Source organism: Erpetoichthys calabaricus, chromosome 6 (genome assembly GCF_900747795.2).
Source record: "Erpetoichthys calabaricus chromosome 6, fErpCal1.3, whole genome shotgun sequence".
NCBI lineage: Eukaryota > Metazoa > Chordata > Cladistia > Polypteriformes > Polypteridae > Erpetoichthys > Erpetoichthys calabaricus.
The window spans coordinates 98,423,662-98,450,305 of NC_041399.2; positions in this window are offsets into that span (position 1 = coordinate 98,423,662).

Genomic DNA, 26,644 nt, shown 5'->3' on the forward strand with positions numbered 1-26,644 from the left:
CTAGCATGTAAAACAGACTAAGTATAAGGGAAGCGATAGAACTTGCTTCTTAGTCTGAAAACATGTTTTAAAATATTTAAAAAGTAAAAAGAATCTGATTTAATGGAGATTTGCTTGTTTTGATTACTGTGACAAGATAAATCAAACACACTTTAAACTGAAATCTACAGTACACCTACAGAACACATGGTATTCCATGATAAACGAAAGATGACTAAACAGAAACATTCTGGGGAGCACATTGTATAACTAGATGGATTTAGATGAAACGAATTGTTTATGGCAAACACAATTTTAGCATAGGTTAATGATTCCTTGTCTGCAAGACTAGGTTAAGAATTTTGCAATTTTAAAATTTCTTTAAACTTGTAAACCATTTTATAAGGTTTCTACAATTAACACTCTTTTTCCTTTATTTAACAAGTCAAGTATATCTCAAAATCCTGTTACCTTATGTTTTTGCAGGACACTCAGGTAGATGAAGCCCAGGAAGAACTTGAGAAAGTAGCCCTGGGAATCTTTGTAATTTGTAAAGAATATGACCCTGACCATGTTCCTGAGGACTTTGGAATAGTTATTGATGGTGTTTAAGTACAGAATGAGCTTCAGTTGCATCTGCCTGTGCCTTACTTTTTGGCCTTGTAATAGCCCTTAACCTGAAGTATCCAAGTGAGTTTGAGCGCACCTTCAAAGTGTTTCAGAATATCTTTCTTCAGCTTGATGCAAAAAAAGATGTCTGTCAGAGTACAGTTGCTCAGCCTTCAACTACAGAAGCTGTAATCAGAGTTTCAGAAGACCTCCTATTGCGAACTTCCTCAGATCTGTTTTCATTTTAGAATTTTGAATATTTTATTTTTGCAATCTAGACATTAAAATAATTGACAAAATTAAGATTTAAAAGGTCAGACTTCATTTAAATAAGGGTTCAAATGTAAATGTTTGCATAGAGCATATTCCCAGTTTGCTCTTTGTTATTTACATAGACCAAAACAAAGTTACAACAGGATATATATATATATATATATATATATATAGTGACAATGGCGCTATACCAGCGCCTGACCCGACACAGACAGACACAGGAGGCACACTTATTAAACAAATATATATTTTATTTTTCTTTTTTCTTTGCCTGTGGGTAACGCCTTCCCCATTCCCACAGGCACAACACAGTCCCACAAGCAAAATAGCACAATCACCACAATACTTCTTCTCTTTTTCCTTCACTCCTATCCAACAAGCTTTGTCTCCCTCCTCCTGACTCTGGCTCTTGGAATGGTGGCCGCTGGCTCCTGTTATAGCCCACCCGGAAGTGCTCCAGGGGTTTGGTGACCCATTTCCAGCTGCACTTCTGGGTGTGGTGGAAGAACTGCCCACATGGGCTCAGGAATCACTGCAATGCCCCCTGGTGGCACCCCTGGATCCCAACAGGGTTGTAGAGAACTCCATCTCCCATGGAGCCCTGCGGGAATCCCAGGCACCACTGCCACCCAGGGGGGCTGCCATCTAGTGTCCCGGGGGAGGTACTGATCAGTCCATACCACTTCTCCTGGACCATATACAAAAGAGGTGTCCTGGCCGGGCAAAGGCCCTGGCCGTCCGCCACTATATATATATATATATATATATATATATATATATATATATATATATTTATCAGTACATTCAAAAGTAATCATTTAGGATATTTCAGAAATGTTTTGTTTTGATGCCTGTTTACTTTAATTATATGGAAAACCGATTGTATGAAGTATGTGGAGAAACAGTTCTGCACCTTTGGGATTTCTGCATTCATCCAGTTCAGACCTGTTTAAAATATTTTCTTTTGTCAAAATTTTTCAATACATATAAGTAAACAAGGTAAAATGTCAAGTACAGTACTTTTGAATGTGTGCACTTTAATTATTATGTATTTATTTATTTTGTACTTTACACAGCAAAACAGTTGTGACACTGTTAAAAGTGCACTTTTTTGTGCTGCAACATGACTGCAGAAAATGATGCTCAATTATTTGATATAGTAATACTTTTACATTTTGAATATACATTTATTGTTCAACTTTGTATAAACCATTTCTCATATTTTGTATTTTTTATAATTGATTAATAAATCTGCTGTGGACTGGTGCCCTGCCCGGGGTTTGTTTCCTGCCTTGTGCCCTGTGTTGGCTGCGATTGGCTCTGGCAGAACCCCGTGACCCTGTAGTTAGGATATAGCAGGTTGGATAATGGATGGATGGATGGATGATTAATAAATTAAATAATCATAAAGGCAATTTGAGTCAATTAAATATTTTGATTTCACAAAAATGCAAGAAACTAAAGTTGGTAGTTAAAAGAAACAAGTTACAATAACAAGGAAATACCAAGCTGGGAAAAATGAGTAAGAATCAGTTCCAACAAGTCAAAAAAATTAAAGTAAGTCAAAGTAAATTCTTTTATTAATCGAGCTTAAGAATTCCAGATGTGATAAACTGAAGAAGAATTTCTTAGTTGATCCAATGTTTCATTTTTTACAGTATAAAAGGTAATATTGCCAAGTTGCATTGTACTTAAATTGGTAGTTGCAGTATATGTACAATGAAATGATAAAGATACTTAATTTAAAGTTTAACTGAATTTTTTAAAAAAAAGTCATAGGGAGAGCAAGAATCTGCATTTTTTTTTTGGTTGTTTTTTTTTTTTTTTTTTTTTCTGTCTTCCAGGCCATCTGACCTTATCACTGAACTCCTCTTTGGAAATGATATTCTGTACAAGGGTTCTACTCTTTTACTAAATACATATCTATGTTTTGTAAGATCATATTTTATTCTTTGGTACTTATTCATTATTATTCTCACCTAATCTTATTTATTTTTTCTTTTCTTCTAAAGATGTCATCTTGAGCTACATTCTTTGTATGAAAATGTGCTTTATATGAGGGACATTCAGACAGTTTCTGCATTTTTTTTAACTCTATTTATTAAGAACTTCAAAAACAAATTATATTACTTTTCTACACATTCGCCTTTGTTTGCAATGCAATTTTCCCAGCGTTATACCAACTTTTTAATGCCCAGTTACTACTTCTCACGCCTTCACAGTTTCTAGCGAAAATATAAAAGTGCGGAAACTTTTTGAACGTCCCTTGTAAATTAATGTTGTTTTTGTTTTAGTTAAAAAGCAAAGTAGGCATTAGGAAGGCATGGTGGTGCTTTTATAGTCCTAATAGTCCTACAAATTTTCTTGCTTGACTTTTATGGAATTTATTTTTTCTCATTGGTTTTCTTTTTCTTCCTTAGCAGATTCCATACCAAATCATTTAAGCCCTTAAAAAGACTGATCTTTAAATATATTTCACTCAAATACTTGATAACTGGAGGCAGTCACATTTTATAATATTTACATTTTCAATTGTTTATTGTGAAACTTAAGTATTTGTTTCCAATTTCTTATAGCTATATTTATCAATTTCAACTTTTGCTGATCACAAAGCAAGCATTAGCATTGTAGGTTTGTGCTAGTCGTATAGGTGTTTAATATATAGAAAGAAAACAATACTTGTAAACCATATTACAACAATTTTCAAGAAATAACCTGGTTTGCCCTATATGGATGAGAAAAAGCCAGGCATAAACATTTTTTTAAATCTTTCTAGGGATCAAGTTTCAAAAAGATAGCCACCCCCAAAATGGCAGAATGATTAGGGTAATTTCACAATCATCTCTCTTGACAGACAGTTTGTTTCAGTGTTACTTTAAATGTCCCATTGTGAGGAAAGCATTTCTGTAAAATATACTCTAGAAGGCTGAACCTATAATCAGTATGGACCTGTTTCTCTAAGGTTTGCCAGAATTCCCAAAATTCAACTTATCAGGGTCAGAGACCGCTCTCAAATGAACCTAATATAAATGCTAATGGGAGAGTATTAGCATAATTCATAACTACTTAACATGTTAAATATCAGTCCCAGATATTTTAGTGCTTGGCTCTAATATCATACTTTTGGTTTTCAAGCTGATTTCTGATGTCTGAATGCATTATATTCCTCCGTGGCTCTAGCAAGCACATCTGCTCTAAAACTCAAAGGCCTACATGTAAATATTTATAACAGAGTAGCATTAAGTCATTTTCATAAAAAATTGTTATCAATTATGGAGGCATGGTTTTTCAAGCATCCATAATAGAACTCGGTATATAGGTAGGTATTGAACAAATATCAAAATCAACATAGTCTTATTCTTTATTCTTTCATCAAGATAAAAAAGTTAACTTTATATATAAAATGCTTAAATATACATCAATGAAGAAATATATTGTCAGCACTGGAGTCATTTTAAAATAATTTTCAAAAATATGTCAGGATGTAGAGGTGAATGGAGTATTTGTATGTCCCTATGTGAATGTTTTATTGAGACCTCTTATTATACAAGTTTGAGGAACAGAAAATAGATTAATAAAATATTCATGCTCATGTTACCGAACTGCAGTCAGTATAGATTTTCCTCAAATATTGCAAAAAAGTTTCCTTTCAAATGCAGTATTTATTTTATTGTAAATGACATCATTAATTGCTTGAAACCAAGATGATTTACAGAATAAAACCAATTTTTAACAAATAGTTCTTGTCTCAATATCTTCTTTACTTACAGTACTTCCACTGTTCTCCAAATTCTCTTCTACAGTAACACAACATGACAATAAATCTCAGTACTCCTTTGGCACCTCCCTTGCAACCCTTGTCCACACTCCTCCCAACTCCGACTGCCCTTGCAAGAAATTCAGCTTCTTTTATGCCATATCCAGAAGCACTTCCAGAGTCAGAGCATTGCACACTGGAAGCATTTCTGAGTCAGACAGAAGTCCTTTAAAGAGGTTATAACGATCCCCTGCAGCTCCCGAGAACTGCAACAGGGCTGCCCCATGGGACTGCAATTCCCAGCCTGCCCTTATGGGAGTCCCACTACTGGAATGCTGCGACACTGTGTACAGAAGGAGAATATGACTTTGGGAGGCAGTTACCTCCTGTCCATTCATTGTAGCCTCCCTTTCTGGCCAGAAACCAACTTCCATCCTAGCTGGGACACCCATCTATCTAACATGGCTTTCATAATATGTTGAAATTTTTCATGAAATGGTTATCAGACTTATTTGAACTATTTACATTTTTCACAATTTAATGCCTAATTTACAGTATATACAATGATGTAATGTTTCATGTTATTATTTTTCTTTTCATAATTGCCTCTTTATTTATTTAAAAAACAAATAGTCTGTGTGTATTTTTTTAACACTAGAATCCCTGAAGCCTACGAAAAAACTCAAAATCCCACCTTAAATTCCTTCTCACCTCTTTGTCAGTGTCTTTTGTTTTGGAGATTTTGCAAAAAAACTCGAAATCCCACCTTAAATTCCTTCTTACCTCTTTGTCAGCGTCTTTTGTTTTGGAGATTTTGCAAAGGCTTCCCATGGGCTCACCACCTATGGGAGGGGCCAAGGAGATCAGGTGCAGTGTGAGTTGAGTGGTGGCCGAAGGCAGGGACCTTAGCGGTCCGATCCTCGGCTACAGAAGCTGGCTCTTGGGACGTGGAATGTCACCTCTCTGAAGGGGAAGGAGCCTGAGCTAGTGCGCGAGGTTGAGAGGTTCCGGCTAGATATAGTCGGGCTCACCTCGATGCACAGCTTGGGCTCTGGAACCAATCTCCTTGAGAGGGGCTGGACTCTCTACCACTCTGGAGTTGCCCCCGGTGAGATGTGCCAAGCGCGTGTGGGCATACTTATTGCCCCCCGACTTGGAGCCTGTACATTGGGGTTTACCCTGGTGGACGAAAGGGTAGCCTCCTTCCGCCTTCGGGTGGGGGGACGGGTCCTAACTGTTGTTTGTGCATATGCACCGAACAGCAGTTTGGGGTACCCACCCTTTTTTGGAGTCCCTGGAGGGGGTGCTAGAGGGCATACCTTCTGGGGACTCCCTCGTACTGCTGGGAGACTTCAATGCTCACATGGGCAATGATAGTGAGACCTGGAAGGGCATGATTGGGAGGAATGGCCCCCCAGATCTGAACCCGAGTGGTGTTTTGTTATTGGACTTCTGTGCTCGTCACGGATTGTCCATAACAAAAACCATGTTCAACCATAGGGGTGTTCATATGTGTACTTGGCAGCAGGACACCCTACGCCTCAGTTCGATGATCGACTTTGTGGTCGTGTCGTCGGACTTGCAGCGACATGTGTTGGACACTCGGGTGAAGAGAGGGATGGAGCTGTCAACTAATCACCACCTGGTGGTGAGTTGACTTCGATGGTGGGGGAGGATGCCGGTCAGACCTGGTAGGCCCAAACGTGTTGTGAGGGTCTGCTGGGAACGTCTGGCAGAGTCCCCTGTCAGAAGTAGCTTCAACTCCCACTTCCGGCAGAACTTCGACCACGTCCCAAGGGAGGTGGGGGACATTGAGTCCGAATGGGCCATGTTCCTTTCCTCTATTGTTGAGGCGACTGACCAGAGCTTTGGCCGTAAGGTGGTCAGTGCCTGTCGTGGTGGCAATCCCCAAACCCGTTGGTGGACACCGGTGGTGAGGGATGCTGTCAAGCTGCAGAAGGAGTTCTACCGGTCCCTTTTGTCCTGTGGGACTCTGGAGGTACCGGCAGGCCAAGAGGAATGCAGCTTCGGTGGTTGCTGAGGCAAAAACTCGGGCATGGGAGGAGTTTGGGGAGGCCATGGAGAACGACTTTTGGACAGCTTCAAGGAGATTCTGGTCCAGCGTCTCAGGAGGGGGAAGCAGTGCAGTGTCAACACTGTATATGGTGGGGATGGTGCGCTGCTGACCTCGACTCGGGACATTGTGGGTCGGTGGGGGGAGTACTTTGAAGACCTCCTCAATCCTACTAACATGCCTCCAATGAGGAAGCACAGCCTGGGGACTCGGAGGTGGGCTCCCCCATCTCTGGGACTGAGGTCACCGAGGTGGTCAAAAAACTCCTTGGTGACGGCCCCGGGGGTGGATGAGATACACCCGGAGTTCCTCAAGGCTCTGGATGTTGTAGGACTGTCTTGGTTGACACGTCTTTGCAGCATTGCATGGACATCAGGGACAGTGCCTCTGGATTGGCAGACCGGGGTGATGGTCCCCCTCTTTAAGAAGGGGGACCGGAGGGTGTGTTCCAACTACAGAGGGTACACAGTCCTCTATTCAGGGATTCTGGAGAGGAGGGTCCGTCAGATAGTTGAACCTCGGATTCAGGAGAAACAGTGTGGGTTTTGTCCTGGTCGTGGAACAGTGGACTAGCTCTACACCCTTAGCAGAGTCCTGGAGGGTGCATGGAGTTTTCCCAACCAGTCTACATGTGTTTTGTGGTCTTGGAAAAGGCGTTTGACCATATCCCTCGGGGAATCCTCTGGGGGGTGCTCCAGGAGTATGGGGTACCGGACCCCCTGATAAGGGCTGTTTGGTCCCTGTAGAACCGGTGTCAGAGCTTGGTCCGCATTGCTGGTAGTAAGTCGAACCCATTTCCAGTGAGTTGGACTCTGCTAGGGCTGCCCTTTGTCACCGAATCTGTTCATAACTTTTATGGACAGAATTTCTAGGCGCAGCCAAGGTGTTGAGGGGGTCCGGTTTGGTGGACTCAGGATTGGGTCACTGCTTTTTGCAGATGATGTTGTCCTGTTTGCTTCATCAGGCTGTGATCTTCATCTCTCTCTGGATCAGTTCGCAGCTGAGTGTGAAGCAGCTGGGATGGGAATCAGCATCTCCAAATCCGAAACCATGGTCCTCAGCCGGAAAAGGGTGGCGTGCCCTCTCAGGGTTGGGAGTCAGATCCTGCCCCAAGTGGAGGAGTTCAAGTATCTTGGGGTCTTGTTCACGAGTGAGGGAAGAATGGAGTATGAGATCGACAGGCGGATCGGTGTCGCGTCCACAGTGATGCGGGCTCTGCATCGGTCTGTTGTGGTGAAAATGGAGCTGAGCCGTAAGGCAAGGCTCTCAATTTACCAGGCGATCTATGTTCCTACCCACACCTATGGTCATGAGCTATGGGTAGTGACCGAAAGAACGAGATCACAAATACAAGCGGCTGAAATGAGTTTCCTCCGCAGGGTGTCTGGGCTCTCCCTTAAAGATAGGGTGAGAAGCTCAGTCATCCGGGAGGGGCTCAGAGAAGAGCCGCTGCTCCTCCGCATCGAGAGGAGTCAGATGAGGTGGCTCGGGCATCTGATCAGGATGCCTCCTGAACGCCTCCCTGGTGAGGTGTTCCGGGCACGTCCAACCGGGAGGCGGCCCTGGGGAAGACCCAGGACATGCTGGAGGGACTATGTCTCCCGGCTGACCTGGGAACGCCTCGGGATTCTCCCGGAAGAGCTAGAAGAAGTGGCCGGGGAGAGGGAAGTCTGGGCATCTCTGCCCAAGCTGCTGCCCAAACGACCAGATCTCGGATAAGCGGAAGAGGATGGATGGATGGATGGATGGATTTTGCAAAGGAATTTAAGGTTTTTTCGTAGGATTCAGGGATTCTAATGTTAACAGTTGTGGAGCATGGCCCAGACACAGACAGGCAGACACCACTAGTTCACCCAACACACGTTTATTATACATTCTTATTTACAATTAGTGCACACACAACCCCAGTACTTACCCAAAGTCCAGGCCTTCCTTCACACTGCCTTCCTCAGGTCTGCCTCCACTCCTCTCCTCCAAGACTTCGTCTTTCTCCACTCCTGACTCCACACCTCAAATGGAGGGAGGTGGCCCCTTTTATATCCACCCGGATGTGCTCCAAATGCCTCCAAAAGAGTGACTGCTGGCACTCCCCGGTGTGGCGGAAGTGCCAGCTGTGCACCCGGAAGCACTCCGTGTCTGGTCTTCTTCCCCCCAGCACAACCGAAAGTGCTGAGGGCCAGGGCTCCCTAGGCATCTGGGCGCCCCCTGATGGTGACCACGGGCCCGCACAGGGTTGAGCTTCTAAGTTCTGTTCCCATGGTCCCCATACCATCCAGGGTATGCCCTCTCATGGTCCGGAGGAGGCGTAGTCCCTCTTCTGGTCCTTCCGGGCGTCCAGGCTGGGTACTCTCATAATTTGCTCATAATTTGGGAACAATTAATGTCAGAAATCCAATACAAGGTAGGACAATTTCCTGGAATGAATTTGTATAAAAAACATGTTCGTATTTCTGCACTAGAGGCTATTGTCACCTTTGAAGTAAACTTCTTTTTCAGCTATGCTTTTATTAAGATGTTGTCATTGGTGGAAACATACCTGTAACTCTGTTTCTAGGAATACCCTTGAGTTCCTTATTCACATTTTTCTGGATGTCAGAAATGTCTGAAAATCTTCATCTCAAGACAGATTTTATTTTTGGGAAAACTCAGAAATCATGAAGGGCTAATTCAGGTGAATAGGGTGGATGGTCCAATTTAGTATTTAATCTCTTAGCCAGGAAGACATGAATGTTGAGCATCTCATGGCTTGGGGCATTATCATGATGAATGAAGCACTTGTCAGGCCACAGTTCAGGGGCCTCATGCATAACGCCATGCGTAGAATTCACACTATAACATGGCATACGGACAAAAGCGGAAATGTTTGTACACACAAATAAATCCAGATGCATAAATCTGTGCGTTCGCCAACTTCCACGTTCTTCTGCTACATAAATCCTGGTCAGCTTGAAAAGTAACGCACATGCACGCACCTGCTGACCCAGTGATATAATCAACAAAAGGAAGATGATCGAGTGACAGAGTCTCGGAGAAACTTGAAAGTTCAAGTTCAAAAAGTCGCACAGTGCCCGAAATAAAAAAGAAGCGGTCAGCGAGTCGTAGCCCACTGTCTGAGTGTCATATGAAAACTTATTAGGGTACAGAGAAAAGTGAAAAAAAAGGGACACAGTGAGAAAAAAATCAAAATGCCAACTTTAATCTTGAAATTTCCACTTCAATCACGTAGTTTATTTTGTCATTAAAGTAGAACATCATAAACTTCATCTTTAAATCGTTTAATTTACTAGTTTCTCAAATACCATCGTAACTGAAGTAGCACTTTAAATGCTTTGTTTTGTATGTGTTCTTCTATGTGCTCTATGTGTGTGAATCACTACTTGCTTCTTAAACGGGCTTTCTCTTCCTCCGACAGGACACAGAATCCATTACATTCATGATATTACAGCTCTCTGAATAATTTAAATACTGAGATGTATACTTGATATCATTTTCATGATGATATGAATTAAAACATGTTATTAAACATGGGAAAACGGTGGCGCAGTGATAGTAACGAGCAGGCGCCTCATCCACAGATTGTTCCTGCCTCCCGCAAGATGCTTGCTGCGCCGTGCGCGACCTTCGATGAAATTATTTATTGCAGCAGTACTGTCTCTTTCAAACGTATTACCCCCAATTCCTGTCCTTCCTTTTCTTTCTCCAAGTAACCAATCGCCACACAATCAGCTCTGTAGTAGATGTTAAGCCATCTGTAAGCTTAGACCACCAATTCTTCAAAACTTTTAAGGGACATTGAAATATCTTCGTAGTACATGTTTAATTATTCTATCCATCTGTCTTTCCAGTGTCGTGCCAGCCCCAGAAAGAATACAGTGCAAGGCAGGAATAATCGGGGTGCCAGGTCGTAGCTAGCACGGTGACAACATGTCCTCACATGTTTAATTATTAACAATATAGATTATTTAAATGACGTTAACATTTTATCTGTATAATGTAATAAACATATTTTGCTGCATTTCATCTTAAAAATCATATCGTCATATGTAAATACGCGCTCTATAAAGTGGCTCAGGTAATTGTACTTGTAAGTACAAACAGTTCTATAAGGAGCACTTGATGGATTGATTGAGTACGTTTATAGTTCTTGGGATGAAACTGTTTCTGAACCACGAAGTCCATACAGGAAATGCTCTGAAGCGTTTGTCAGATGAGAGCAGTTCAAATAGGCAGCATGGCTGAGGCAGCGTGTGCTTGATGCTGTATACCGATAATTCTCCTTCCAATCAGCTGCTCCAAGTGGTGCAGTGAGAATAATATGGAAAAAGATGATCTGCTGTGGCAACCCCTAATGGGAGCAGCTGAAAGTAGAAGAAGGTGCAGTGAGAGTAACAACGCTAAAGCAGTTATGGTATTTGGAATAGTTTAGCCATTCCGTGGACCCTTATATAGTTACAGGTTAATTACAATCAGATGCCTTAAACTAATGAACAATATGCGGTTAATTTCAGTGTATATGATAAAGCCGTGTCAGGGATGTGGATCTAAAAAGAAAGGGAAACCATACTGGAGCAAAAGCACTGCTTTGATGCTAGCTGCTGCCAGTTTGCAAAACCGAGCGGAGAACTTGCGTATGCCAGGGTTTGAGCTACCATGAAAATGTACGTGGCTTTACGCTAAGTTTAGGTTTTATACATCACAATTTGAGCGTGGAAATGGGAGTATGCAACATTTTTGTGTGTTCGCACCGTTTATAAATTAGGACCTAGGTCTTTTCCTTCAAACATAATCCTGCAACTATTTCAGTTCTTCTAAATAGCATTATTGGTTGACTGTCCCTGTTCAATGAATTCATGATGAACTGTCTCCTTGAGATAGGGTGCCCATACATAGCTGCTCTAAAAATTAAAATATCACACCTTGTATTTTTGAAAGTGCATAACTAATAAACAGTATCACTCAAGAAGAAGTGTGATATCAAAATCTCTAGAAATGTTGAAAATAATTTTTAAGAAAACTGAGACATTTTTCAAACATACCAAAACAGCTTTAAATGCAGACAGAACTATACAGCCTCTCGAGAAATCTGCAGTGATTATTGATATTCATATTGCATGTGCTAACATAAGATCTTAAAGGAGAATAGCTCTGCTACAAAAAATATTTTAAATTGTATTTTAAATAAAGAGAAGAAAACAGTTAACAATAGATAAGTTTGTAGAAACATTATTTAAAGATTACCATTTTCGTAATTTGGAAAGTAGTTAAAGAATAATAAGTGTAATTTTATGTTTGTATTTAGATTACAAATATAATAAAGAGATTTTTAGAAAATGTCTGGTCACTGTTATTGTAAGTGCAAGTCTTGCAATGGACTGGAGTCTCATTTAGAGCTGCTTTTTACCCTGCTGCCATAATCCTTTGTTTCAGTGTGATACAGTAATGGCACTGTAATGGAATAATAAAAACCTTGTCTGGAAAATGGATTTAAATAATAAAACAAAAATAAAAATGCTGATTGTATCACACACAGAACAGTTTCTTATATTCTTCTATACCTGTCACTGATTCAGCATTAGAGTTCCTTTTGATGTTCTCCATGACTCTTTGTGATTGTGTACATATTTAGACATTCAACATGTTCAGGAGTCAGATGTTTCTTCAACACACGTTCCATGTTTATTTCTTCTTTCTGTATATTTTTAAGTGTTGTTTTTAATGCTAATGTATATTTGTTTCTCTAGATGTGAGAAACCATTACAAGTTCTCTTGTCTGCTATACATTTTTGCATGTTACTTTTGCTTTTGAAAATTTTTCCTGTGTATAGTTTTTTGAAATACTAGTTATTTCATTAGTTTTGTAAATAATAATAATAATATTTTTTTTTATTATTAATAATTAATAATAAAGTAATAAATTATTAATAATTTTTTTATTCTTAGAAAATGAGAAGATGCCTGAGGAGTGGAGAAGAAGTGTACTGGTGCCGATATTTAAGAATTAGGGGGATGTGCAGGACTGCAGTAACTACAGGGGAATAAAATTGATGAGCCACAGCATGAAGTTATGACAAAGAGTAGTGGAAGCTAGGTTAACAAGGGAGGTGATGATTAGTGAGCAGCAGTATAGTTTCATGCCAAGAAAGAGCACTACAGATGCAATGTTTGCTCTGAGGATGTTGATGGGGAAGTATAGAGAAGGCCAGAAGGGGTTGCATTGTGTCTTTGTGGACCCGGAGAAAGCATATGAAAGGGTGCCTCGAGAGGAGTCGTGGTATTGTATGAAGACGTTGGGAGTGGCAGAGAGGTACGTAAGAGTTGTGTAGGATATGTACGAGGGAAGTGTGACAGTGGTGAGGTCTGCGGTAGGAATGACGGATGCATTCAAGGTGGAGGTGGGATTACATCAGGGATTGGCTCTGAGCCCATTCTCATTTGCAATGGTGATGGACAGATTGACAGATGAGATTAGACAGGAGTTCCCATGGACTATAATGTTTGCTGATGACATTGTGATCTGTAGCAGTAGTAGGGAGCAGGTTGAGGAGACCCTGGAGAGGTGGAGATATGCGCTAGAGAGAAGAGGAATGAAGGTCAGTAGGAACAAGACAGAATACATGTGTGTAAATGAGAGGGAGGTCAGTGAAATGGTGAGGATGCAGGGAGTAGAGTTGGTGAAGGTGGATGAGTTTAAATACTTGGGATCAACAGTACAGAGTAATGGGGATTGTGGAAGAGAGGTGGAAAAGAGACTGCAGGCAGGGTGGAATGGGTGGAGAAGAGTGTCAGGAGTAATTTGTGACAGACGAGTATTAGCAAGAGTGAAAGGGAAGGTCTACAGGACGGTAGTGAGACCAGCTATGTTATATGGGTTGGAGACGGTGGCACTGACCAGAAAGCAGGAGACAGAGCTGGAGGTGGCAGAGTTAAAGATGCTAAGATTTGCATTGGGTGTGACAAGGATGGACAGGATTAGAAATGAGTAAATCAGAGGGTAAGTTCAGGTTGGATGGTTGGGAGACAAAGTCAGAGAGGCGAGATTGTGTTGGTTTGGACATGTGCAGAGGAGAGATGCTGGGTAGATTGGGAAAAGGATGCTAAGGATTGAGCTGCCAGGAAAGAGGAAAAGAGGAAGGCCTAAGCGAAGGTTTATGGATGTGGTGAGAGAGGACATGCAGGTGATGGGTGTAACAGAGCAAGATGCAGCGGACAGAAAGATATGGAAGAAGATGATCCACTGTGGCAACCCCTAACAGGAACAGCCAAAAGAAGAAGAAGAAGATTATTTTTGTAAAATGAAAACATAGAAATCTCTTTATCTTTCACTGATTTGTAGAAATAAGTATAAAACTGATATTGGTTTCTAATATGATCATCATTCTACTCAACAGTTTTCTGAAAGGTATGCAAGACCCTGGCAAGAAACTACCAAGGTGACCTTGAGTACCTCTTCCATTTATTTTCATCTTTTCCATTTACAGCTAAATTACTACCTCTGATTTTTAAGAAAATAGTATTTATTTCAAAACATTAGTATGTGCAGAAATATAAAAATAAGTTCTTCATATCCTCTTTCTTATACATTCAGGCAGTAGATGATTACCAGTATAATCATCAAAACAGACGTGTAGACGGCTAGACACTTCATTCCCATAATAGGAAGATTAAAACTACTCATCCATTCATTTCATGACAGCACTTATTTTATTATAGGAGTATAATAAGTTAATGTCTATCCCAGAGACAGTGGCTGCAAGACAGGAACGAATACCAAATTACATACTATTGTAGAACATTCATACACACATTCTTTCCATTAGAACTGCCAGTTTACCTAAGTGCAATATCTTTGTCATGTGAAGGAAAACTGGAGTCCCTGAGAAAATCTGCATAAAAATGGAGAGAATGTGAAAATCCCACAGAGATGGTTTCTGGATCTGTGATGCTTCAATGCTAACAATACTAAATTTTGCTTAACATCATTTATCATCATCAGTTTCTCTTCAAATCTTTTTTCCTGTGCTCTTTGTGGTTCTTCATCATTTAGAATGAGAATTCTTCATTTCATATCATATGAGACTGTAGCGGTCCGGTGCCACTAAGATTCACACCGTCGAAGAGACGGTGATTTATTTATTTTTTTAGTGGAGATTCCAGGGATGCACCCAGCCTTGGCCCGACCCTCACTCACTCACAAGCAGAGACAAAAAAGACACCGGCAATAAAACAGCAAATAAAGAATGTATTAATAATAAATGAAAATAATGATCCCACCCCAGTTCCCCTTACGGTGATGTACAATCAACACGAAAACAAACCACAACAATAACCACACACAGTAAAGTCCATGAAAAACGACAACTGATGTAATGTAAAGATGAAGGTAAATAGTACAGAGATCCGCATGTTGATGGTGAATGTAAAGATTGTCCTACCGGTAGTTCCTGAAGTGGTGAAGACGGGTGGACTGATTCAGGAGCGCTCCTTTCTTCATAGGATGGCCATAAATCCACATACAGTCTTCACGTAACAGGCAGACGGTAGACAATCCAGATCCCGACCCAGAAATGATCCAGGACAAAAATGAGAAAGCACAGGTATCACAACAGAAGGTAGACAGAAATGAACTTTAGACACGAAACACAAAATACTTCTTTTTTGGTAACACTAGCTCCCTTTTAAATGCCATGCCAGCCCCTGCACCCTCAGCATATGACCAATCAGAGCCACTGCAGGGACTGCTGGGAGTTGAAGTTTCAAGCACCACACTTCCTACCACAACATTTTTGACCTCACTCTTGGCACCACCCTTTACCACTTCATCTTGCTGCTCCTTTTCACCCAGTCATCTGCTGACTTTTGACACGCTTTTGAAACCACTGAAGTATGTTTCACTTCAACTGTTTACTGCCTCTACATCAACTCTTTTCTCTAAACTCAGCATTCAATTATCCTCTCATTTTGTATGGGTATTCTCATCTATGTTGTGTCCAGCTTTGTTTCCTCTTCCTCCTTCATTCAATAACACTCATTAAGCAAAAATAAAAATGCACAAATCATTAGAAACTAGGCATGCATTAAAAAATTGTAATCATGGATATCATTGTTGCCATTAGCTCTGTAGCTGGGGAGGTGTTTTCTGTCTTAGAGAACTAACAGAACTTCAGACAAAACTCTAGGGATTAAAGTAAAACCAACACAAAGAGAAGATGTGGCAAAAAATAAATGAGAAAAATAATACATTGTTAGCCTGGTTACTAAGCTAAGAAAGCAATCTAGAAACTCAATGCACACGTTTCTCAAATTAACACATTGAGGGCAAGGGCTTCATTTAATCCTCTTAAAACATCTAAAAGTAAAAGTATTGTTAGTCTAGTAAAGAACCTTGAGGCGATACATTTAAAAATAGGAAGGAAAGAACCTATGTGATTAGCTCTATTTTATTGCAGCATTCTTGTCAATACAAAGAAAGACACTGTGAATCTTTTAACAAGTTCAGTCTTTTACACAGTTATTGACTCTCAGGCTATTGGTCCTATGTTATCAAGCTTAAAGTAGCAAACTATATTGTAAGTAACAGACAACACCATTTTAGCAGGCAAGTTCGACTACCTAGACTGATACCACAGAATTATACTCTGGGGAGTGCAACACATATTCACATTTAGTTATTTATTTTAAACACAATCACACCAACAGAATTCCTAATTAAATTTATGCCACAAGGTGCTTTTTTATTTGTTTGTTTTTTACTACTCCGTACTTGACCTGATCTGCAACAGATACATACAATCAATGCTAGTTTTATTATATAAATGTTTTATATATAAAATAAAAGTAAAAATCAGATGTCAAAGTCAGAAATATTGATTACAAATGGCCACTTATTGTTAATTTGAAATCACAGATAACAATAACTTTTTTTATAGTTGATATTACACAATACCAATAAAAAAATCTCATTTCATAGAGACAGTGTGTATGAGGGTTATGTAGAAATGATGACCCTCTATGAATTTTTTTTTTTAATTTATCACACATTTTCAGTGTACATTTTTTGTACTTTTATATTCCTTTTTCATTTTCTGAGTTCTATCCCAGGCTCCACTGCCACCACCGCTGAGTGAAACTCTGCAACCACAATGCTATGGCATTGATTGCACAAGATATTAAAGTGATCTTCCTTCAAAATGTGTACATGCCAGAAAAGTGCAGGTATTATAGCATTGTGGCATGGTGACAAGGAGAAAAGCTCTACCTGTCCTTCAGGCTAAAAAACGCATTTGTGTCTTGTTTTCCTTGCTTTCAAGATATTTTCTGGCTTTCCACTATTCTGTACTTGTAAGAAGAGGCTTTGAAAACACATAGATAGTGGTATTGTGCTTATTAAAAAAATGAGTTTATTCTGTAAAATGTTTATAATAATGTTATCAGCAAATGAATGAAAGTTAAACGTATCTCCCCACTGTTATCTCTTGTAATGGTAACATCCATCCATTTGCTGAATAAGTTTAATACAGTTGCAGGTCTGCAGGGTGATGGAGTCTGCTCCACAGTCATGAAGCACAAGGTGAGATTCAGCTCAAGATGGCAAATAAACCCATTTCATGGCAGTCTCACACACACACATAGATCAATAAATACATACTTCTTAGGGATATGGAAGGAAAATTATTTTATACATACTAAGAAAATAATACAGATACAATGGCTTAAATTTTGCTCAGTGGTTAATTAAAAATGAAATTGCCATTTTCTTTATATGCAAATCGTTGCTTATTGTTGTGCATCAATCCTTTTGGTATTAATGGTTTAGAATGCAATTTAACTCTGTTATTAGCATCAAACTGTTCATACTGTATTAACTAACAAGACTTTAGCATCTCTAGAAACAGTTTTCATTTACCAATCCCCTCCCATAAAGAAATATTTTTGAATACATCTGTCTTGCTTTTCAATAACTGCAACTGCATGATAAAGCAACCAGCAAATTGACTTCACTCGCAGTGCATAATATATTTCCCAGTGCCCTTTTCTCCATGAATTCAGAATAAAGTACATGCCTATGGGCACTGCCTCCAAACAGGCTGCTGACTTGGGTCAGGGGGCAAAAACATAGTTAGAAAAGGTAATGGAAAATTTGGTTTATGGAAATTTCTATTTCAATTTTTAACAGGAACTGTTTCAAGTAATTGGATATATCCCATGTAATCCCAACACATATATTTGTAAATCTACTTAGAAAGCTCTTTATAAGACAACTGGTTATGGCAGAAATAAACAGGTCACAGCTTTTCATTTACATTATTAGACTTCTGAATAGGAACACATTAGGTGATGTGGTCTCAGTTGGGGATAGCAATAATTAAAGCTTTTTAAATGGAAGTCACAGCATCATAATATAATAACAAATTTGCAAGCTTCCTTTGCATAAAAGAATGATTATTTGTTAAATGCCAAAAACCAAGAATATGGTCAAAATGTACAGTAAGTATTTGCAAACGAAAGAGTGTTTATAAAAATCTACAATCATAAAAAGATTTTCTATTTAAATAATTTTATGCATAACACAATTAGCATTTTCACAGCCAGTGTGCTCTACATATTTACAAATATAATTAAATTTAAATAAAACTAATTACACCTGATGAAGGTAAGTCAGTGTCACCCAACACAAAGTAATGGAAAAAACAGAAAAAATAGCATTGCCCTTGGGCCTTGTTTCATGGACTTTCTTGCTCTCATTGTATCAACTTGAACTTTTCTTAATTCATACAAATATTGTCTTCCTTTCCACTTCTCTCTCCATCTCTTTTAAAAATAGCTTATTTCAACTATCACTAAATCTTCACCCAAAACTCTCCTGACTTAAGGAACATATGTGCATAATTTGTCTATGAGGTGGACTGAATGGATCTCTTTCAAGCTGCTCCCATGTTCTTGCACCACTGAACCTGACATATTTCTTGAATGCATAATATTCACCTACTTTTTAAAGACTGTAATAGTGCGCGACACCATAGTGTTCAAACAGAAGAATACATCATCAGGCCTTTGGTCTGATTTTAAAGATGTACAGTATATTTCTCCAAGTACCTTAGCATCTCCTGATGTGAATTCTCTCTAGTATTCTTAGGAAGTACTGAATGTTTATTTCCAGGGAGCAGTGTACATTTCTTGTGCATTATCTGAGGGTCCATTTTAACAGTATATCTCAAACCAGGAGCTAAAATATCCAGTACCAGTTTTTTCCATACTAGTATTCCACTCATTACTTCTTTATCTTGTGGAACTTTCCTGTATTACTATATTCTGACCGTTAAAACAAGCACTATACATTTTGACAAATATGTGATGGGGAGTCTGACTAGCTAAGAGGTGCTAGAAAGAAAGGGAGCATCAAGAGGCAGACTTTGTCGAACCTGCCTGGGAGAATATGTAGATGTGTGGAGTAGCACTGAAGACTGGGGTGCCAGAGAAAAGAAAGCTGCTGCAGCTGTGGTATAAGTGTTCAGTGCTTCTCCTGGAAGAATGGTCTATGATCACGGTAAACACACAACCTAGAAGTTAATACCTCAGCAGTGTTAATGCCCATTTAATCGCAAGGGCTTCCCTCATGACCACTGCATACCTGGCCTCCCAATCCAGCAGTTTCCAGCTGAAGAACGTAATTGGGTGTTCAGCACAGCTCCCAGTCCTGTGTCTGAAGTATCCAGATGAAGTATAAAGGCTAGAGAAAAGTATGTTTTCTCAACACCGATGCTGACGTAAGCACGTGCTTAAGGTCACGAAATGCAGTGTCTGCTTGGTCATTCCATACCACATAGTTAGGGGGCCGGTTCTTTGTTAGGTCTGTCAAGTGCGTTGCCCTCTCTGAGAGGTGAGGTACAAACCGGAGGTAGTAACTTGCTAGGCTCCGGAAGGCTTGGACTTGCCACTTGGTTTTCAGATGGAGCCAATTTAGTATGAAATCGATTTTAGAACACTGTGGTCTGACCATGTCCTTGCCCACTAAGTAGCCCAAATACTTGGCCTCAGTCAGCCAAAAGGATAATTTCTTTGGGTTAATCCATAGGCTGACTTCCACTAGTGTTTGGAGCACCGCCTTGATGTGCTGAAGGTGTTCCTTCCAAGTGCTGGAATAGATAACCATGTCATCCAGGTAGGCAGAACTCTAGGCATTGAGGAGCAGGAGCACTTTGTCCACTAGATGCTGGAATAACACGAATGCATTCCAAATGCACTGTTCCACTAAATGACAAAATATCTTTTTGTAGTATTTGTTTTGTTGCTTCCACATAACGGGACAGAAAGTCAATTCTTGATCCACATAATTTATGCTGCCCATCATGCTATTGTAGTTGACCACAGCACAAGGCTTCGTAACCTGCTTGTTGCCTTTTGCTTGTACAGTGACTGTAGCTGCATTATGTACAGGGCTAAGAAGACAAACATCTTTCTTGTCCTTCCATTTCAGCGTAAGCACTTTACCCTTTTGCCAAGCTTCTAGCGCACATCACTGTAGTTTAGCTCAATCTTCAGGCATGCCATGACGCACTATTCCATACGCATCAGTCTTTTTTTGCAGCAAGATGTCAAATATCTCTGGTGAAGTATAAAAATTATCTGGGGTACACAGTAACTTTGATCCAGCAGAGCATCTATCAAAGTCGACACAGATGACGTAGCAATGCCATACTGATTGTATTTCGGATCAAACATTGTTCCTTTCCCTATGTACAGAACTGAATTTCAAATGTATCTCATTTTAGATTCACAAAGATCCTAAAGCTTTATGGCAAATCATGCTCTTTTTGATGTGATGTACTATATCCATGACAGTCTGCCCTTATAAGCCATAACACTTTCATCGATGCTGACATTGTGGTCCAGAATGTAAGCGCTCCGAAATTTTACTGTAATCACCTGGTATATCGCCCAGATTTTCTTCATTTTATGTGCTGGCTGGGTATTCTCATCAAAGTCTTCATTGTTGGTAAAGTGCAGATATTTCATAATTAGTGAAAACCTATACTCAGACATAACTTCTCCAAGGAATGGCAGCACTGACAGCACTTTTACAGCCAGATTCTCAGTTTTAACACTTGCGCAAGAAACATCTGTAAAGTTGCCTGAGTGACACTCGTAACTAATGCTTTTAGCATGGTTTTTGCAGCCTGAGTAACGCTCAGCTCTAACACTAAGGTGGCTTTCTTCGATTACCCCCAGGTCCAGCATATGCCTGATCTAAGAGTTTCACTTCAGAGTGTTTGTCTCGGGGAGTTGTTCCTTCCAGGTTTTTCTCTTACCACCTCCAGGACAGATAGGATAACTGTTTTCAGCTCCCATCGTTGAGAGGGTGTCAGACTGGAGCCAAAATTAAGGTTGGATTTCTGAGCAAACAATGAACGGTGCTGGCCAGAGGAGGGTCCAGGGTCCCTATCCCTCTACGGCTTCAGCAAGTTAACATGGTATATCTGTTTGCTTGGCTGACAATCCTTTTGTTTGAACAAATAGTCAACGAGCCACTTTCTCTCCCTAACCTTGTAAGGACCCTGCAATTTGGAGTGGGAAGTGGGAACAAGAACTATGATTCAGTCTTCCACGTGGAACTCCCGAAGAGTCGTGCCATGATAATAGTAACAGGCCTTGATGCTTGAGCCTTATCCATGGTTTCTTTTAGTAGCAGCCATATTTTCTCCAATCTATCGTGTAACGTTGTGATATATTCCAAAATATTGATAGATGGGCGGGCCTCATCATCTCAGTCTTCTTTTAGAATGTCCAGCATGCCTTGGGGTTGACACCCATATAGAAGTTCAAATGGGGAGAAGCCCATGGAGGCTTGGTGGAGTTCCTGGTAGGCAAATAGTATAAGGGGAAGTAACTGGTCACAGTTCCTCCCATCCTCACGGACCACCTTGCGCAGCATCTGTTTGAGAGTTTGATTGAATCTCTTTACTAAGCAGTCAGCCTGAGGATTATAAACCAAGGTTTTTATAGACACTTTATCCTGGTTAAATTGGCCACTTTCTTGAACATTTCTGAAATAATAGGCATTCCTTGGTCCGTCAGGAGTTCCTTAGGGATGCCAACTCACACAAAGACACCTACTAGTTCAAGTGCATTGAACTTTGAATTAGCTGAGCGCAGAGGAACAGCCTTTGGGAATCAGGCAGCATAATCAACGAGGACAAAAATAATAATTCCAGTAAATGGAAATAATTGTCAATTACTCTTGAGTGAAATTCTGCAGACGTCAGTGGCATGCAGAGATGGGAAAAAAATCAATCTTGTTTTTATTTAAAATTTGTTGACATGCAGTTAATAACAATGTTATAGGGTATACAGTATATGTTCAAAAACTTTGTTGCCATTTGAAGGAATGCTGTGATGGTGCTGGTGCTTTTATTCCCTAAACTTCCATAGTTTGCAGTTGACATTAGGTAAACTAGGTGAACTGTTTTCTCACTTATTTTCTTTTTTTGCTAGTGTCTGCAAATTTGCAACCAGAGAAAATCAAGTTGAATGGGATATGTAGCATGCATAGATGCCAGGGGTGAACCAGGTGTTTGGTGTCCCAACGGGCTGGCGTGTGCTTTCATGCATGATGGATTAGTGGTCATGACAGATTGGGCCATGCATGTGACAAGGCAGCAACTGACGTCAAACTCCAACTTGTGAAAAATTACATAAAAGTCTTTGATACATGGCCAGATAGAGGATGGGTAAAGGTGGTCAGTGCAAGTTATCAGCACCATTTGTAATCCAGAGTATTGCATTCTGAATTTAATAACTGAGCTGAGAAAACACACTTGGTAAGCTCGAGAGATACAAGGTTTACGTTTGAGTACTTGGACTGTGGGTTCTTTTCTTTGATAAGTTGTACCTTTCTTTTTCTTTGTCTGATTTTCATTTTAGGTAGAGATAATGACAATCAGGAAGAAGGAGTGCGCTGATTTTTTTTTTTTAACTCACTGAAAACTCTGTATATTTTATAAAAAGATGAATGGAAGAGTTTATTTATTGAACCTTTAAAGGAATACTTAGCATTTTTGTAGCTCATTATTCTTTACACCAGGTTCACAAAAGTGCACTTTGAACTATTTTTAAAGTTTGGAAATTACTTTACTGCAACAAAATGATTTTGCATATATGTACACCTCTAGTGTTGGGCTTACTTACTGATCTACTGGTCCTGTTACTGGAAGTACTGCTCAAATCTAAGGTTAGCACATGTTATCACAAGCCAACACAAATAGAATATTAACTCATAATTTGGCTTTTACAGAAAATTTGTTAAATGTTTAATGCAGAATATGTTGGCACAGGAGATATTCACTTCTAAATTTACTTTCATCTACAATGCTGTAATTGTTAATGCTGCATCCCCATTAATTTGACTTCTATTTCTTGTACTTTGTTTATGACATATCTTCAAACTTAAGGGTCACCAAACTAACAAGAGTATGCTATAATGGAAGAGGTCTTCAGTCTTTATTGAAATGCCGAGGACTGTCTGGTTCTTTAATACATGTGGGCAAATCATTTCAGGATTTCAGGGCTTTAAAGAAAAAAAAAGCTCTGATTCCCACAATAGTATAATTAATGTTTTTAATTTAAAACTGGTTTGCATTTGTGCATTACATCTTATCCTCTGCATTATGGGTAATAATACATTTTGAAAGTTAAGGATGCCTAAGTCAATAACCACTGTATAAATTAAAATGAGAATGTTATATTTAGCTGATAGCCAATGTAGTGATTTAAGATCTGAAGTGATACAGAAATAGTATTTGACTATTTCTTCTATGTTTTTCACTTGTGTGTAGAACAGCAATTAATACATTTGAAAAGCTTGACAGTTAACAATTACGGTAGTTATTTCTGCTTGCTTAAGATAAAGGAACTAGGTTCCAAGTCCTGCATATTAACAGACCACCTTGATATTGCCATATTGCTAAGCTAGTTAGTGCATAAAGACAATGGCAGAATGTTAATGTTAATGAATAAGTCTGGTGTTTTTCAAGTCAAAGTTATTTCTTCACAAACATGCTATACACGGCATTTGCCATATGAAAATGCCTTGGGTTATGGGAACAAATTATATTAGTATTAAGATATATAATCAAATGGAATTTATGTTAGCAGGATCATTTAATTTAGCATCATTTTCTTTTAATGTGGGACTGGAAAGAACATTTCACTTGCAGCTCCAGATTTTGCAGCTAGTGATTTTAGCATTTGAAGCTATGGAATCTCCAATTATTAAAACTTTATTTTTCAATATTACCATAAATGCAGCTGAGTGCAACATCGATGGTAGGGATCTGGCTTTTGATGTGTTAGCTCATTAACTCTGAGGATGAACTGGTATTGCTGATGTCATGATGTCATGTATGTTGTTTTACATTATTTATACAGGCACCACAGGAGGGAAATAAAATGTAGATTTAAAGATCTCAGTATGCTGCTTCTGATTACTATATATCCCAGTAATGACTAACCTAAAAATGGACAGGTGAAAATTTTTCTTCATGCATTCAACAGCTTAAATGTAATGTAATTCATAGCTCAGCAAAGATCCATTAGATATAGACATCAACACAACGCTTTGGTCCTCTCTGTTTCTTGGAAATCATTTGTTGTGATATTTATTGTTTGAAAGGTCCTATTTTTTACATTTTTTTTAATTGATAATGTGTGCTGATGATCTGGTAAAAAAAAGTATATATTCAGGCATGTTACCATTCATCTTAGTTGATGTGGGCTCAACCGAAATGAAGAGGTTGTACTGTAAGATAAATCAGTGAAGTTACAGTATACAGTCCAGAAAGCGCTAACCCAGATGAAGTACAATGACCCTGACCTGACTATATATACTGTGCCTACCACTGTACCTAACAGCTCATCCCTCTAAAGATTCTCCATATCATGACACGCTTGTTTTTTGGCAGCATTTCCTTTTCAAGTGCTACAATCATTTATGATGTGTCACACACCACCAACAAAATCATTAAACACATTAATGAAGGGGACTTATTTTAACTCAGATCCCATGTGATGGCCCGTGTGTCTTGAACCTTAGCACGACCTGGGTCCCTGGGCATCTAAGTAGTTTGTAAACCAAACAAAAACCAGCAGTTAGAGTATCATGCAAATAGGCCGTCTTTTAGTATAAAAAAAAGAGCAAAAACAATGATCAAAAATAGGTGTCAAGCAAGTAACTATCCATAGTTCAGCAATGACACACACAGAGCAAAAATAAGTAAGTTAAAAAAAAGAACTACAGGAAAATAGTCCAAAAAAGGAAAACCGTTTCTTACTTCAATGTTTCAAGTTCAGGAAGTTTCTTACAAGAGAAACAGAAAAAGGACAAAAAGGAAAATCAAATACAGCAACGGCTTCCACTTTGCACATAAAAGGGAGGTTCTCCCCAATGCACCTTCTTACAATCTTTACTGCAATGCAAATCATCTACAGTTTGAATCAGTCTGAAGACAACCCCACAGCAAGCACATTGCAATGTTATATCACTGCAGGGTTTCGTCCATCTAATCATTACGAATGGTTTGAGCATTTCCCCAATCCTAGTTACACTGAAACACATTGACCCAGTGAAAACTTCCTATGCCGGTTTTAGACTTTCCCTGCAAGGACTCCTGCTGAACTGCACTGTGCTACAGTTCTCTCGGTCTCCAGTGGGCCATTCTGTACCTGTGCCACTTTTACACATCCTACCACTCCTTAACAGCTGCCTTGCCAGAATGACAGTTGCATGTATGGTGACATGCCCTTGGCATAGGCCTCTGCCAAAAGTACACTTTGAGATGGATTGCCACCAACATGTTTCTGAATGATGTAATGGATGTGTAATGCTGCTTTGAATGTGTCCTGTGCACCAGCCCTATGTTGCAAGAAAAAAGGTAAGTGCACCCTCTCTTTGACTATTTATATTCAGAATAAGCTATAAACAGTTAATTATTGCTAAACCTGATGTTCTGTGATGTGCTGAAATGCCTCACCACACCCCAGCTCTGTTCAACTCCCTGCATTTGTTTTGCATAGTTTAGTTTTAACTTTTTTCAGGTAATCTGTAAAATGATTATCTTGACAGGAAGAAAGAATGAATTAAGAAAAGGACACTATCATTATTCTAAAACTATTTCTCAGTCCAGAGGTCCAAGTCCCTATCAACAAAAGTAAGTAGTACTAGGGTGTTGTATCGTGTTAGCCATTCTGAATGTAGAGAAAAGTCAAGCAAAATGACACGTTTTATTGGCTAACTAAAAAGATTACAATATGCAAGCTTTTGAGGCAACTCAAGCCCCTTCTTCAGGCAACAAAAGTAAGTTAAAACAAAAATATTTATTTCCTAATTTTATTTGTTTGCATTAAATTTTCTTTGCTTAAAAGCTAACAGAATGAGAGAGTTTCCCTCTAGCAGACTAAAGATCTGACACTGAATTAAATTAAGGGTTCTTTATATACAAAATTGTATCCATGCTATTATACTTTGATAACATCACCGCACAAATATAGAACTGACAAAAAAAAAAGCAAAAATAGATTCAGATATCTCCAGACCCAGACATATCCTCATACCTATGAAATGATTATGTTGTTTTATTTTATATTTAACAACATCATTGGAACTTTTCTATGTTTGTTTTCCTGAATGGATGTCTGGTGTTTTTATTTCACATGTTCAGTAACCTCATTGTGCACCATGTTAGAACTGGAACTTGGCTTATTTTGTAACTAATGCCTATTTTTTTTTTTTTTTACAATCACTTATTTATTTTATTTAACAAAGTCAACATTTCAGAAAGTGTAACAATCAACATTTGAAATAGACCCACACACCACTTGTAACTTACCCCTGCCCTATCCCTGTGCCGTGCCCCCAGGAACTGCAGCCATGCCAACCAACCACACCTCCACATACTATCTAG